The sequence below is a fragment of the Lissotriton vulgaris genome, chromosome 9, assembly GCF_964263255.1.
Source record: "Lissotriton vulgaris chromosome 9, aLisVul1.2, whole genome shotgun sequence".
Classification (NCBI taxonomy): Eukaryota; Metazoa; Chordata; class Amphibia; order Caudata; family Salamandridae; genus Lissotriton; species Lissotriton vulgaris.
In genome coordinates, this window is record NC_141697.1 from 186,323,995 (window position 1) to 186,336,320 (window position 12,326).

General features: G+C 47.8%; 1 protein-coding gene across 1 annotated transcript in view; it reads right to left on the minus strand.

Moving 5' to 3' along the window:
* The window catches only part of MAP4K5 (mitogen-activated protein kinase kinase kinase kinase 5), a 577,489-nt gene that overhangs the window by 77,749 nt on the left and 487,414 nt on the right, over window positions 1-12,326 (minus strand). The window lies entirely within an intron of this gene.

A 12,326-nucleotide genomic window follows, 5' to 3' on the forward strand; every position in this document is an offset into this window, starting at 1 on the left:
TTCACCACATTTTAATGTTGGACGTTTTAAAAGATTTGATTAATGTTGATTGGAACCATAATATTAATAACAATTTTACGTCAATTATTTTGTTTAAAGAGAAAAGCAGAATCACAGCAAATAAATGTTGCAGGACATACACTACAGGGCTATCTGATGATTTGAAATGACATTTCATTAAAGTTGCATATATCTGAGAGTCGAAATGTCACACAGATGTGGATTTGAAAGGTGAGGTACTTTGGATCTGGATAAACATTTTGCTGTGTATAATTAGAATTAAACAGATAAGACAGACATAAGCAAACTGGAATCTCCAAATGATGGAAGAAGGTCTACAACGTCTTTGCAGAACAGCGTCTCATTACTAGAATCAGGTGAGGAGTATACCAGCACAAGTATCCAAATATCATACTGATCTATGTATGACAGCGTCTAGGACTACTACGCATGTGTGACTACCCAAATGTCATACACTTTCGCATCGAATGTGAAGGGGGTGCATTGACGGTTTCCAAATATGTAACATGCATTGGTATAGCATATTTGTATAATTTTATGTCCCAGTAATGCTTTCAGTTTCTTTGTCCCCTTTATAAATCTGGGGCTCTTATTGACTGGTTAGGATAGATGGAAGTTCAAAATGATTTTCAGTAGGAAGGAGGGTGCAACCACTGCAGTCACTTATTCTTCGTGAAAGGATTGAAAAGAGTGGATGAAGGCCTTGGTAGAAGTGTATTGTTAGGGAGAAGCAGAAAGGTTAAAAGTATTAGAAACTGAAATGTGCATCCTTTAAGAGACATATCAAAATGTTCTTGCGATCCACTCCTATAAGGAAATTAAACTATACATTCTGCAGGTTAGGAATACTAACAACTCCTGCTCTGACATGGCTTAGAGAATTTGCTGCGGCAAAATCAACTTTAATTTTATAATTTTTCAGATATTTGTTCAGAAATCTGTGGGGATGGCTAACAGAGGTTGTTAGCCACCCCTTTTTTTGCGTCTTAAGAAGTACTTTTTTAGCAATCTTAAATGGGCACAGCTGTCTATGCGATTAGCTTCAAAATCTGAATAAAATGTGACGTTCTAAGCTGGAGCATTCAGTCTTACTTAGAAGGAGGTGCCCATAGCTCTGGCGATGAAGTACAAGCTGGATTTCAAGATGTGCAGCAAAGCATTCTGGCTATCCACTATACCTTCTTGAAGTCTTCTTTCATGTCAGGTGGGACATGAGGAAGTATTACTTGTGCCATGTCCCACAAAGCATGTAAGCAATTTGCATTAAGGGATTTGAGAGCCATGTTCCCAGCTGAAAGAACATCTGTTTAGATTCCCTGTTAGAAGGGAATGTCGGAAAGTTGTCACAAGATTGTGTCCCTGAACAAGAGGCTTTTATAATGAGGCTTTCCGGGGATAAATGAGAAGTCAAGAAGGCTGGGTCGAAAGAAGCCAAATTATACCGACGGGGAGGCGTTTCACTGCTGGGAATGAAGAGGGTTTCTCCCACCTAACTTGCACTGTGTCTAACAGAGCATCATTGAATGGGAGACGCAGCTCGCCAAAGGAATTAGAACCTCAGCAAGGACTTTAGTTTTTGTCGCTGTCTCAGGTCCGGCAGCTCAGCAGCCTTGAGCATCACTTTGTGGAGTAAGTAACCCTCTGGAATAATCTTTAGCGAGTTCGGGCAAGGTGTCCAGCCTGATTGCAGATGACTGTTGTTTAAAATCCAGGCTGTTGAGGCGTGGCAAAGATGGCGGCGTGAGCAGATGTGTTCCTCTGTCGCTCCTGCCGACGGCCCACTACAGCACCAGCTTTTTGCCGTTTTCAGCCACAGATTGTCCTGGCATCGGAGCTGGATTGAGAGCGGGCATCGCAGGGGTACAGTCCTGGTGTGCGATGACTGCCGGGGCGCGCTGCCCCACTGCGCATGGTAGCGGCTGGACCGCGGAGATAAATGGAGCGGATCAGCGATACCCAGCAGCGGGCCCAAGAACGCCACCGTACCCTACTAGCTCCGCCCGCGGACAGCTTTTGTGGTGGCAGAGCCTCTGCTCCCCTGTCACTGTGGAGACTGGGCCCACTGAACGGCGGAAGCCGCGGCGGAGGGGAGCCTATCCGCCATTCCACGATAGCGGGGTGGGCTCAGGGCTCGTCGAGGGTCCCATGGCCTAACCGGGACTCTCCCGCCCCAACAGAGACAGGCAAGTGCCCACTTTAAAGAACCTCTGTGTAGCGTGAGTGGACTGAAGGGAAGAGAGAAGAATTGAGCTACGGTCAGCCTCCGGACCCAGGGTATCTCCGTTGAGCCTCATGGCAGCGAGAGACTAAGCCTAGTGTCCGCCTGCGGGGGGTGTGCGCCTGCGTTCTTACTGGGGGCCTGTCACACGCAGCATTTACCAGTTCCATAGCTGCTCTACAAGTAGGGAGCAGAGTCACGACGCGCCGCTTTGTGAAACGGCCCAAAAGTGACTGGAGGCCGTAATTACAGCTATAGAGGGACGGCTGTGGTGGTGACGACAACGTCGACATCCAGGAGGTGAGGTGGGGAGTGTCAAGGGGCCTGCAGCGCTGGAAGACTGCTTTGCTATCCCCGCTTTGTCTTTACCGTTGCCCTGCTACCCTTGACTCTTAGTGGGCAGCCCAGCGGAGTGGCGCAGCACAAGCAGGAGACTGAGCCGGCCCGAACAGCGACTAATCCAGGCTTTGACCGGGGTGTGATATGTCCTCCTCCCGGGGGCGCAAGGACAGAACTTTCAAGGACTTATTCATGAAGGCGCAGGCCGAGCAGCACGCCGGCGACATGGCGACGGGCTCTGTGCACTCCGCATCCATGAGGGGTGATGGCGGGGAACCGATCACTAAAGCCTTTCTGGAATCCATATTTGTCGCGCTAAGGGAGGACTTGCAAACCCTTAAGCGGGACTCTCAAGATCAAGGACGGCTGCAGAGAGTTGAACGGCATCGGGGAGAGGGTCGCCGAGCTGGAAGAGAAGAGTGATGGGAGAGACACAGATGGCGCGCTAGAACAGGAGGTCCTTAGGATCCACGATCAACAAGTGCGTCTGCAGTCGCACCTAGAGGACCTGGAGAACCGCTCTCGCCGCCATAACATTCAGATCCGTGGAGTTAAGATGGATGAGGACAAGGGCGACCTCTTCAAATACACCAGGGAACTTTTCAATCATATTCTGGGCTGACCCCTGGACACTGATCTTCGCCTGGACAGAGCGGGCCCCACGTGCTTCGATGGCCCCACCGTCCGATATCTTGGTATGCATACAGGACTTCCATACTAAAGAAGAAATCCTCCAAAATGCGCATCAAATGAACCTCCTGTCATTCCGGGGTTAGTCCCCTGTTCTCTACCAGGATCTTGCAACACTCACTCTGCAAAACCGGAGATCTTACAAACCCATCACATCATATCTTCAGCAACACAACATATCATACATTCCGGCTGGTGTTCCGCATTGACAGCAAACTGTATCAGCTACGTTCCCTCTCCGAGGCTTGTTGTTTGCTCGGAGTAGATCCCCCAGCTGAAGAAAGCGGAGATGATGGTCCTAAAGTGGACACGGATGACGCAAAACCCTGCTGGCGCCAGCAGGGCCGGAGACGCCGTCCCAAAAAACCTCCCGCTGAAATTTCACAGGGCCAGAGGTCGGCCCATGAGACCCTTTCCGCGGAATTGGCTAAGTCCTGGATGAACTGCAGAGCTCAGAATGTCAGATTTGATGGACTCATATTGTGCCTTGGGCTGTTGGCGGGAGGGGGGCCGCTCATGACCAAAAAGTTTCCCCCAAGTTGACTTGCTTCCGACCATCGAAGGATGATGGACTCCAAGTTGATATTTTTTTCCCTTTTTTTCAAGGCTAAGTTCTGCGAAAGGACGCTAATTAGTCACTTTGTTGGGGTTATTGTTTTTGGGGGGTTTTTGGGTTCCTTGTCGACCGTTTTTTATCCGCTGCACGGTCTCTACTACACTGGGCCTCCCTGTACGACAAACGCCATGTACTTACAGTGCCGGGGTTCTGGATCCCACCTAAAGCAAGCTCCCTAAATCTCCCTGCATGATCCCTAATACACTTAAGATACTCACCCTGAATGTGCAGACTCAAGAACTCCATTAAGCGTAAAGCGGCGCTGTCCTGCCTAGAACATACAGGTGCAGACATATGCCTCCTCCAGGAAACACATTTATTAGTTGAAGACTGTAACCCCCTCAAATCACCTAGGCTCCCAACCCAGATGTTTTCCTCTGGTTCCACTAAATCAGCAGGGATGTCCCTCTTGGATGAGCAGCGATTCCGCAGAGAAATACTCCATAAAGAAGCTGTTATCAAAGGGCAGCTTCTTACCTACCGATTCGCCCTAGGTGGCCTCACATTTACTACTGGTTCAATATACGGCCCCAATGACGGTCAGGAGTGGTTTTTGCACAAAGCCCTCACCAAGGCGACAACCACAACAGAGCGTAGGCTTCTCCTGGGGGGCGATCTAAGCTTAGTCTTAAACAACATAGCAGATAGATCCTGCCAGCGTACTAATCAGACAGGTGCACTATCCGCGACAGGTCTAACCCGACTACGCGACCTAGATCTCCATGACCTCTGGCGCTGCGCGCATCCCCACAGCCACGAATTCTCCTACTACTCCAACATGCACAAAACATAAGCTCGGTTAGATTATCTGCTGGCCTCCACTCCTCTACACACCATGGTTGAGAATGTGGAGATAGGTGTGGCCTCTCTGTCAGACCAAGCACCAGTCATGGTTACCCTCACACTCCCCCCCCACACAGAGCTCCTCAAGGGTTTGGTGCCTCCGTAAAACCATCCTTGACCGCACCACAGTAATATACAGCGATCCATAAAAGATTACCTCTCTCACAATGCAAACCCTGATACTTCCCTGGCGGCGCTGAAGTCAGTCATTCAAGGGGAACTAATAGCTATATTGACCGCGGAGATCATAGAGCGCAAGTGCAAGAGGGACGACCTTCCCCAGAAAACGAGAGAATTGGAGCAGATTCATCAGCGTACAGGAGCGCCTCGGGTTTGGCGCCAACTCAAAGCTATGCGACAACAGCTAGCCGGTCTAGACCAGAACAGAGAGGAGTACACAGCCCATTGGCTGCGGCACGCTTACTATGTGGGTGAAGACAGATGTGGCAGCCTTCTCACTCAGAAGCTGAGAGAGACCCGCCAAAAACAATGGGTGAGGGAGATCCAACGGGATGACGGAAGGAGAGTCTCTTCCAATTCAGAGATTGCTGAGACATTCCAGGATTTCTATGCACGTCTTTACTCCGGCTTCCCCTCTCCCTCGAGGACGATGCCAACTACCTTGCCCTCAATGGTTTGCCCAGCCTGACGAAGGCTCAGGCAGATTACTCGCGACATCAGGATAGAGGAGGTCATCGTGGCTATTTTGCGGCTTAAACTCGACAAAGCCCCAGGTCCTTTTTGCCTTCTACATGAAGACACTGGCCCATCGCCTCCACACCCACACTGAGATCTCAGGAAATTAGTACTCACATAGGCAGCTTGTACGTTGACGATGTCCTCATCTCTATATCGGACCCTCTTCGCACACTATCGGTATGCCTAGCAGAGCCCGAAACCTTTGCATTGGCGTCGTGGTTCAAGGTGAACATGGACAAATCGGTTGCGCTTGACCTCATCCTCACATCCCACCCCCGTGCATGCATTCAATATCGCCACCCCATACAGTGGGCGACTGAGGCAATCCCGTACCTAGGGATTCAAGTGACCCCTTCCCTGGCTGAAATAGTGCACATCAATAACACCAACTTGAGGCAGAAGATTCGTAAAGAGCTGAGCCAATGGAAGCGCTACTTGCTCTCCCGGCTTGGTAAAATAGCGGCGATCAAGATGACCATATTGCCTCAAATATTATACATATTTCACACCTTACCTCACCGACCCCCCCCCCATTGGCTGGATTAAACAGACCCAATCCGAACTTGCACGTTTTATCTGCAACGGCCGCAAACCTCAGATGAAGCACGGCTTGACAATGCTTCCACCAGAGGCAGATGGACTTGGCGATCCCGACCTTCTGGTTTACTTTCAGGCGGCCCAGCAACGCCATTTGGTTGAGTGGAGCTGCCTAGAGTCGGAGAAAAATTGGCTCTTCCGAGATCAGGCAATAGCCACCAAACCGATGCAGGGTATCCCCTTCTTAAGCAGGCACTACAAGCCGAGCTCTCTTTATGTGTTCCACTTCACCCGGGCCATACTAGACACATGGGATCACACTAGCCTAAAACAATCTCATTAAATTCCCCTCGCCCCTTACTCTGCTGTTTGAGAACCCGGATTTCCAACCGGGGATGGATGCGACGATCGCCGCTAGATGGAGGCCCTCGCGCTTCTGCTCAGCGGGCCATCCATTTGACGTGAACGGAATTATACCACTCCACCAGCTCAAAATAGACTATGGACTCCCAGAGTCTGAGAGATTCCGTTACGGTCAGATTCGACAGTGTCCTCCATTCCCAGATGCAGCCATGTGTCAACAGGCTCCTAACTGTGTATGAAAAGGGGTTGGTCACCCGCACATCAGACAAACTCAAGTCTGACCTTTATAAAAATGCTCCTTACCCGGAATACAGACACGTACAGTGCCAACCATGCGAGGTGGAGGAGGGACTTGGGCAGAACACTCACTCACAAGGAATGAGTAGGGGTAAATTACAGGGCCCGTCATTCGGCATACCACATGGTTTTGACAGAAACTCTCACCAAACTTGATTCTTATTGGTGTTATACCCCCGAAAGACTTCACTCCATAGACCCCTCTCAAAATGTCACCTGCTGGCGGGGGATGCGGGGAGGTGGGCACTTTGGTACACCTGCTTTGGAATTGTGCGCAAATTCAGGGATACTGGACTATGTCCTCTTGGGTCTCCCAAATCCTGTGACCTTCCCACCTAGATCCCGCCGGGGTCGGCTGATGGCGATAGCGCTAGGTTCGGCAGTGCAAAATGTTGTAGCACACTGGCACACCGCCTAGATCCATACTTTTACAGGCTGGCTGCACCGGCTATGGTACGTCCGGGGGATGGAGAAATTGACATTGACGATGGCTGGGAGGGACTCATCGTTTGTAGAGTTGTGGCAACCCTTTCTGTCCCTTCTCTCCTCCGATTTAAGGAAGTCACCTGCCCAAGGTACCTCAGTCTGTTGCGGATTTCTGAATCCAAGGGAGACAGGGTGTGAGCCTCGCACTTCAAATGCAAGATTCCAACATTGAGTATTTTCTTTTTGTTTGGTGGACAAGGAACGGGGTAGGGGCGAGGAGGGGAGCTGAGATCAAGCACTGAGTCACTACTCACTCCACTGAGAATTCAAACTGCCAGGAATGGAGGTCTCGCTTTTGCCTTTTTGGCACCATCCCTTTGGAATAAAATGCCTCTCAGTCTGCGCACAACCTCTGAACATACTAGTTTCCGAAAGAAACTCAAGACGTGGCTTTTCTGCAAATTGTGGCTGCTTACCTTTCTGTCAGAACCGTCTGCATACGCCATGAGACTCTTTGGACGTGATATGTGCGCAATACAAATATCCTGACTTGACTTGACTTGAGGGGAGGATGGGTTTGGGTTCCCATATAGCATGGGTTTTGTTCTGTTCTCATACGCTCCTTATCTTCTACAGCATTTCGCTAATGACTGCAGTATATCGCATGAGGGCTGTGTCTCAGCCCAATGTGGTGGAACGTATTGCTTGTTGATAAAACCTAATAAAAGAATTAAACCATAAAATACAGGAGGTCGTGCAAGGGATTGCCATCAGAAAAGTGCTCCTGTGGGTTGAAGTCCGCTCCAATTTTTTTTCCGGAAGCAGGTTCTTTAAAGAATTCTCTGGACCTCTCGACATGAGTGAACTTGTGGCTCGACGTCTGGCTGCGGTGCCATTGTTCCGTATCCAGAGGATGTGGCAGAGGAGGAGATGGTAGTAGGTGAAGATGGTGGGGGAGACAGTATTGGTGCCGTTCACTGTGATGGTTGTGGCACCATGAGGTGCAGTGCAGGGTTGAAGCAGTATTGCCGGAAGGGCAGGATGAGCGGAAATCGAGGTGGCTCCATATGGCTGAAGTAGAGCAAGAGGGCATTGAAACCGTTCCAAACATGGCCTTAGGAAACCTAGCAGGATCCGTACTAAGCGCCGTAAAAATGGGAAATGCCAGGACCGGTGCTGAAGGAATCGCTGGCATCTGGACTGGAGGTTGGTCCAGAGCCGGTTCTTCAAGGCTGCTTGGAGGATCTTCCATGAGGATAAGGACGAGTTCCATCTCCGACGAAGAGCGTCCTGCTGAAGAAGGAAAGCATTGAGGGGATCTACTTCTAGGCCACTGTGTGTCCTTTTTCATGTGCTTGAGGTGTGCCTTTCCCCTGATGATGTCAATGGAGACCGGGATGGTGAGACCGTTTTCGGTAACATTGATGGTCTTTTGCCAGGCGATAAACAACTTGGCCTTGTGTTCCTTAATGGCCTTGGGATTCATACTGAAGTATGAGGAACATAACTTAGTGGTGTGTTCAGAGCCCAGACACCATAGACAAAAAATGAATGGGTATCTGTGATGTACATTTGTCCTTCATAGTTCCTGCAAGGCTTAAACCAGACTTTTTTGGGGGACACATTCTCTTTTAAAGAAGGTACTGAATGTATAGCATTAGTGAGGAAAGATTTTCCTAAGAAGAGAAGCTCCGGATCCACGTTGATGGCATGGAGAAAAGGGAACAAATTACGGTATATCAAGGCGGGTGCTATATGGGCTCGGGCATGATCTGATTTCACTTCGGGCTCTGACTGAATCAAGCACCTTCTACTGGCGACCTTGAAGCTTTGAAGTTTCCTAATTCAGTCTGAGGTCTGAATTGTTCCACAGGTGAGGAATCCGCAGGTAGAAGTATCCATGGAATATAATATGATCACAAATGTACTATACTAAACCAGTTGAGGTAGCCACAGAACAACTTTATAACCCATGGGTCCAAGACTTTAGTGCACTATGTTTAAACCTAAGTTCTACTCTTTGGTGGTAAATGAGCAATATTTCTCAATGCATAAAAAAACCAAGCTTTTTTCTGCATTCTTTCAAAATCCATTGTACACCTGTGCTTCAATTTATCATACAAAGCAAATTAACATTATCTACATCAATAGATTACTGGGTGGTAGATATGAAAATGCAGATTTCAAAGATTTAAACTCAAAATTGGAGCACACCCCCACACACCTCGAGAAATGCCAGATTTAAGCACATACGATATTGTTTGCATAGAGTATATGTTACACCTAAGCATATAAACATGATGTTCCCAACAGCACAGGTGGTGCGTTCCCTGTGCAGCGCAGTGGATGCCAGCTTCTACCATATGACTTGGGCATGCCAGGCCTTCCTTTGGTACTAGGAATCTGTTTTCCAGTATTACAAGGGCTACTTACCGTAACATTGAAAACACTACACTATTGGGCCTTTTCCCCAGACCCAAAATGAGAGTCAATAGGTCACAGTTCCTTAATCTAGCCTTGATACAGGCTTGTTGCAAAATAGCAATCTCCTGGAAAGACCCCTGGGGTCCTAATCTACTACGCTGGCATACTGAGGTAATAAAATGGGCAGAATGTGAAGAGACAGCTCTCCAAAGGGAGGTGTAGCATGGCCATAGAGCACCAGAGCATGTTCAAGCCGGACACACCATAGTGCAGGATTTCCACCTAACAGATAACATGGGTAAGAAACCCCCCACCCCCCCCACCCTCCCCCCAAAAAACAACGTCCTCCCCCTCAGAAAGTGGGGAGAACACCAAGAATGACATGGGATCCCCCATTGGGTCATACAAAATGCCTACACACCCTCTAGAGTACTGAAACTTATTATCCAACTCTTGCCCACCGCTAGCCCCACAGCCATCTACCCCACCATGGTGTGATCATCGCTGGCTAATTGAGCAGCCCTTCCGCAAGACTCCAATTGAGTTTGGTGTGTTCCATTTGTTTTCATGTTTTTTCACCTGTTTAAAAAGTGTTGGTTATGAACTATGCTGAGGAGAGTAGATAATGCCTATGTGCCCCAAGAAACAGAAGCATTCTTGCTTTGTATGATATGGTCGGCATTATTAATACTTCATCTTTGTAAGGACTATTAGGGCTCCCTCCCCATCCTCCTATTGCTTGTACCACTGGAAGACGTAATGTTGAATTGGCTGGGGGCGAGACTGGGCAGCGATGTCCCTGTACCAATTTACAGTTCACAAAATGCAAAACCCCTCAAATTATGTTAAAAAAATATTATCCACAACAACATTTTCAATGCATTTTAGGCAACCTGCCCTTTAGTGGGCATGAAGCGTTCTGCTGAATGTTAAATATAATCATTCTAAGCCTGTGGGGCCAGCCAACCCTACCATCTGAACATTAATGGATGGGCGTCTGTGGTGGAACCTTAGCAAGAATAAGTTGTGGAAGCTAGTGCGAGGGCAGGAATACATTTTCAATTTGAAGACCTCTTAAACTACATCAGTGAGGTTACAGGAGCGGTCGTGCCCGAAGTGAAGCCGGGCACCGAGACTCCTTAGTTCCCCTAAGCTTGAGGACTATTACACTCAGGGGTGCAGCTTTGTCAGTAAGATTGCGGGTGGTTGGGGGAGGTATTCAGATTTTCCAAAAATCACACATGCATATAATATTGAAATACATTGTATGACCAGCAGGACATGTGAGAGGGGCTTAGAGGTCCATGGAAAGGGAGAGCAATATGGTTTGGTAGGGGTGATTTTCAAACAGAGATGGGTTGAGTGTTTGTGTGATTGTAAAAATCCAACAGACACCTCAGCAAATCCGATTGAGAGCCCTTCCACTCAACTATTTACCTGAAAATACATTTATTAAGGTCCGTAATACCCAAAATACCCCCCTGACGCTACGCTGCTGATAACACTGGAGTCTATCAGCGCCAGAGACACCGGCTGGACCCTGTAATGACTGACCATGAATTCTAAGAGGCCTACCTCACAACTGAAATGGTGTGAATATTTAATGTGGAGGCCCTGGGGATGGGGAAGGTAGGACAAATAGCCTGTGGATGGGAGCCTCGAGGCAGGGTGTTATTAGGGGCGATCTTGATGTTTACACATATAATGGACAAGTCTACTTATGATGCTTTACTGATGTTTGAACACAATGTCAAAAGGTTAATTAAAATGTATTCAAACCTAAGGTTAAATGTAAAGCTTCATCCTTCAGTTTGGTCACATAGATCGGCTCGCACACAACAGCTTAATTCTTAATTCTGAGGCAGTTTATGTGATAGAATCGAGGCCTGGGTGCTGTAATACCTGCTTGAAGGGAGAATAAAAAGCAGTGCTTGCCGAAATGTAGTAAGACTAGGAGCAATGTAGCTTGCCGTGCAGGCTTGAGGAGGATTGTTAGTGGCCTTCGGGAGAGACAGTGTCATGGTCGCTCAGACCGTGGCAGAGATACAAAGCGGAACCTCTCGCCAGAAGCTGCAACCGTGGATGCGGAGGCGTCAGTCTGCTGGTCTTAGAAGGGACTTCTCTTTTGATACACTCTGGGGTGCTGTTCACTTGATGTAACCAAACCATGGCTACCACCATCTCGTACACTTTCATTTGATTGCCCTGTTGGGATTCCTACTATAAGCTGTGTAAGGGTAGTCTGGGTTGCTATCTGGAGTGATTGTAGTTTCATGTTTGATACTTTGTAGCTACATGTTTGGTTATAATGAAAGTAAAATCAAAAAAACTCACATAAAAGTGCCTTTACTAATATGTTGTGCGCATGTATGTGCAAGTTTCATACCTTGGTCTTTGGTACAACATACAAATCCTTCTACCCAAAGTAATGCACATACCCACAGGCACACCCGCTTTGTATCCTAAAAACAATTGTACCCATGTTTAAGGATGGGAGGAAAGAGTGCTTGCTAAGTATTTACCTGAAACAGTTGATATATAAGCTTTTGTAAGCCTGGTCCTTAAATAAAACTTACGTCCAACTCTTGTTTTTAATATTCATAATCCTCCCCTAGTTTGCAATAGTTTCTTGGTTTGTTACTCAAGCTCTCAGGCTTCTGGTAAGCTGTTTTTTCATTTAATTCCTGCAGTGCTTTAATTGTATAAAAAACAAATTTAATAGCAGTCTTTTTTTTGCTTAGGATGCACCCCTTTGCATTCAAATTTCCTAGACGAAAACTATAAATTTTGTATCCTCATTTTAAATAATAATGAATGCATACTTTCGTGGCTACCGCCATTACAAGATATTAA